The sequence below is a fragment of the Myotis lucifugus genome, unplaced genomic scaffold, assembly GCF_000147115.1.
Source record: "Myotis lucifugus unplaced genomic scaffold, Myoluc2.0 scaffold_398, whole genome shotgun sequence".
In the NCBI taxonomy this organism is placed as follows: domain Eukaryota; kingdom Metazoa; phylum Chordata; class Mammalia; order Chiroptera; family Vespertilionidae; genus Myotis; species Myotis lucifugus.
The window spans coordinates 498763-502949 of NW_005871446.1; the positions used below are offsets into that span (position 1 = coordinate 498763).

The 4187-nt window shown below is 38.1% G+C and overlaps 1 pseudogene; it reads right to left on the bottom strand.

Annotated features, from left to right (window-relative positions):
* Positions 1-1350: 1350 nt before the first annotated feature.
* Positions 1351-1875, bottom strand: LOC102430679 (annotated as a pseudogene).
* Between the last annotated feature and the right edge of the window lie 2312 nt (positions 1876-4187).

Below are 4187 nucleotides of genomic sequence, written 5' to 3' on the forward strand. Positions count from 1 at the left end.
GCCAAAATCCTAGCAAATCGGATCCAGCAGTATATCAGAAAGATCATACACCATGACCAAGTAGGATTTATCCCAGGAATGCAAGGATGGTACAATATCCACAAATCAATAAACGTGATACATCACATAAACAAATTGAGAGAAAAAAACCACAGGGTCATATCAACTGATGCAGAAAAAGCATTTGACAAAATTCAACACCCATTGTTTTTAAAAAATATATTTTATTGATTTTTTACAGAGAGGAAGGGAGAGGGATAGAGAGTTAGAAACATCGATGAGAGAGAAACATCGATCAGCCGCCTCCCACACCCCCCCCCCCCCCCGCACCGGGGATGTGCCCACAACCAAGGTACATGACCTTGACCAAAATCAAACCTGGGACCTTTCAGTCCACAGGCCAACGCTCTATCCACTGAGCCAAACCGGTTACGGCAGCACCCATTTTTGATAAAAACTCTCAGCAAGGTGGGAATAGAAGGATCATACCTCAATATAATAAAAGCCATATATGACAAACCCACAGCCAACATCATACTGAATGGGCAAAAACTAACACCATTTCCCCTAAGAACAGGAACAAGACAGGGATGCCCACTCTCACCACTCCTGTTCAACTTAGTACTGGAAGTATTAGCCATTGCAATTAGACAAGAAGAAGAAATAAAAGTCATCCAAATTGGAAAAGAAGAAGTAAAACTGTCCTTATTCACAGATGACATAATATTGTACAATAAAAAACCCTAAGGACTACATAAAAAAACAGACTTAATAAATGAATTTGGCAAAGTAGCAAGATACAAAACTAACACCAAGAAATCTATGGCATTTCTGTACACCAATAGAGAACTTACAAAAAGAGAGACTAAAAAAGCAATCCCATTTACCGTCGCACCAAAAAAATTAAAATACCTAGGAATAAACTTAATTAGGAGGTAAAAGACCTAAACACAGAAAACTACAGGACACTGAAAAAAGAGATAGAGGAAGACATAAACAGATGGAAGAACATACCATCCTCATGGATTGGTAGAATCAACATCATGAAAATATCCATACTACCCAAAGCAATCTATAAATTCTATGCAATTCCCATTAAAATACCAAAGGCATATTTCACAGACCTAGAACAAACTTTCCAAAAATTCATCTGGAATAAACACAGACCCCTCATAGCTGAAGTGATCCTGAGAAAGAACAAAGTAGGTGGGATCTCAATACCAGATATCAAGCTGAATTACAAAGCCACTGTTCTCAAAACTGCCTGGTACTGGCATAAGAACAGATATATAGATCAATGAAATAGAATAGAGAACCCAGAAATAGACCTGAACCAATATTCTGATTTAATTTTTTTTAAAGTTTATAGTTTATTAATCTTCTCATGAAAAATCTGCACAACCATCACAGATAAAGTCACCGAAGAATCTTTACTCCTTCTGTAGTTCAATCTCCAGCTCACTTTTTGCCAGCACCAACGTTGGCCTTTGCAGTCCCCCTGACTTTCTTCATTCTGTTCTTGTGTTCCATTCTCTGTTTTCTTGAGGTCTTCTTCTTCTCATATAGGCCATGTCTTGCAAGTCTGTGTTTGGGTTCATTTTTCTTTGTGTAATCCAAGGAATCATAAATCATGCCAAAGCCAGTGGTCTTGCCATCACCAAAGTAGGTTCTGAATCCAAACACAAAGATGACATCAGGTGTGGTCTTATACATTTTGGCTAGTTTTTCCCGGATTTCTATCTTGGGTACGGTTTCCTTCCCAGGGTGAAGGACATCAATGCCCATTTGCTTCCGCTGAAGTAGTCTGTTGGTCATGAATTTCCTGGTCCAGATGGTTACTGTGTCATTCATGATGAAGGTAGGTCTTCAAGCAGCCAGGGAGGAAAAGCCTGATTTAATTTTTGAAAAAGGAGGCAAGAACATACAATGGAGTCAAGACAGTGTCCTCAATAAATGGTGTTGGGAAAATTAAACAGATACATGCAAAAAAATAAAAATAAACCACCAACATATACCATACACAAAAATAAACTCAAAATGGATAAAGGACTTAAATGTAAGACTGGAAACTATAAAAATACTAGAGGAATCCAAAGGCAACAAAATCTCAGACATATGCCAAAAAAATTTCTTCACCGATACAGCTCCTAGGGCATTGGAAACTAATGAGAAAAAAAACAAAACAAATGGGACTACATCAAAATAAAAAGCTTCTGCACAGCAAAAGAAACCATCAACAAAACAACAAGAAAGCCATTGCATGGGAGAACATATTTGCTAATGTTATCACCAATAAGGGTTTAATCTCCAACATTTATAGGGAACTCATACAACTTAACAAAAGGAAGATAAACAATCCAATCAAAAATGGGCAAAGGACCTAAACAGGCACTTTTGAAAAGAGGACATTCAGAAAGCAAAGAGACATATGAAAACATGCTCAAAATCACTAATCATTGGAGAGATGCAAAACAAAACAACAATGAGGTACCATCTCACACCTGTCAGAATGGGTATCATCAACAAATCAACAAACAAGTAGTGCTGGTGAGGATGGGAAGAAAAAGGAACACTCGTGCACTGCTGGTAGGAATGCAGACTGGTGCAGACACTATTGAAGACAGTATGGAGTTTCCTTAAAAAACTAAGAATGGAACTCCCATTTTACCCAGTGATCCCACTTCTAGGAATATATCCCAAGAAACCAGAAACACCATTCAGAAAAAATATATGAACCCCCTATGTTCATAGCAGCATAATTCACCATAGCTAAGATTTGGAAAAGCCTAAGTGCCCATCAGCAGATGAGTGGATTAGAAAACCATGATACATGTACACAATGGAATACTATGCTTCTGTAAAAAAGAAGAAATTCTTACCATTTGCAACAGTATGGATGGAACTGGAGAGCATTATGCTAAGTGAAATAAGCCAGTCAATGAAAGAAAAATACCACATGATCTCACACATTTATGGATAATGAAGACCATTATAAACTGATGAACAAAAATAGATACAGAAGCAGAGAAGGATTGAGCAGACTGTCAAACTACAGTGGTAAGGCCAGGGAGGGTTGGGAGGATAGTTGGTAAGAGATCAACCAAAGGACTTGTATGCACGCATATAAGCATAAGCAATGGACAAAAACACTGGAGAGTAGGGGGTGCCAGGGGAATGTCAAGGGGGGAGAGACATTTATAATACTCTTTGTAATAATTTAAGCAATAAAACAAAATGAAAAAGACATATACTTGGGAAAATATAAGAAAATGAAGAAAGAAATGGAAGAAGATACAAATAAGAAATCCCCACTGATTTCTACATGCAGTTGTTATCCCGCTGCCTCTTCCCAGGTCTGGTGCTCTGGAATGAGGAACCCAGTGAGGTATTGAGACACCTCATTCCTCAGGGGGTACCTTTGCAACTGAAATATTCCCAAAGGTTCTCTACTGCCACACAAGGGTGTGGGGCCAGCCCTTTTCAGGTCTCTTTCCTAACACCCTGGGTTTGGCTTTGTCTTTAACCCTTTGTTATAAGGCTTATGTACAACTCGTCTTCCTATGATTGTTCAGGTTGCTTATTCTATCATTTAGCTCTCATTCACCTTGGGTCCTGGGAGGAGTTGAGTGTACCTTCCAACTAATCCTAGCCATCATGCATCCCCTACCATCTGTGTATTTTCTGTGGTGAGGTGACTGTCCAGGTCTCATGCCCATTTTAAAATTATTTTTTTCTTTATTTCCTAATTTTGGAAGATTAAGAGTTGTTGTTGTTTTTATAATATATTTAGAAACCACTTCTTTGCCATATATTTTCTTGAAAACACTTACCCAGAATCTGTGGCTCATATACAAATCGGTGAGAAGACTGATATTCAAGGAAAAGTCCTGCTCTGGATTTTCTAATATTCCCCCGTCATCAGAGCCTTTAAGATTTTAAAAAACTAAATAGCGTACTTTACTACATAGATCAGTGATATATGGATAACATTGAACATATGACAGTAATATTATCAGAACTATCAAAATCATACATGAATTACACAAAAAAATCAACTCTAGGAGTAGATAGATTTGCAAGTCCCAAACCAGAGATGACTTGACCTTCACTTGTGGCCCAGTGTGTATTTTTCACTTCAGCCTCTCTCATTTCAGTCACAGGCAGACTCACATGCACATATGCATGTC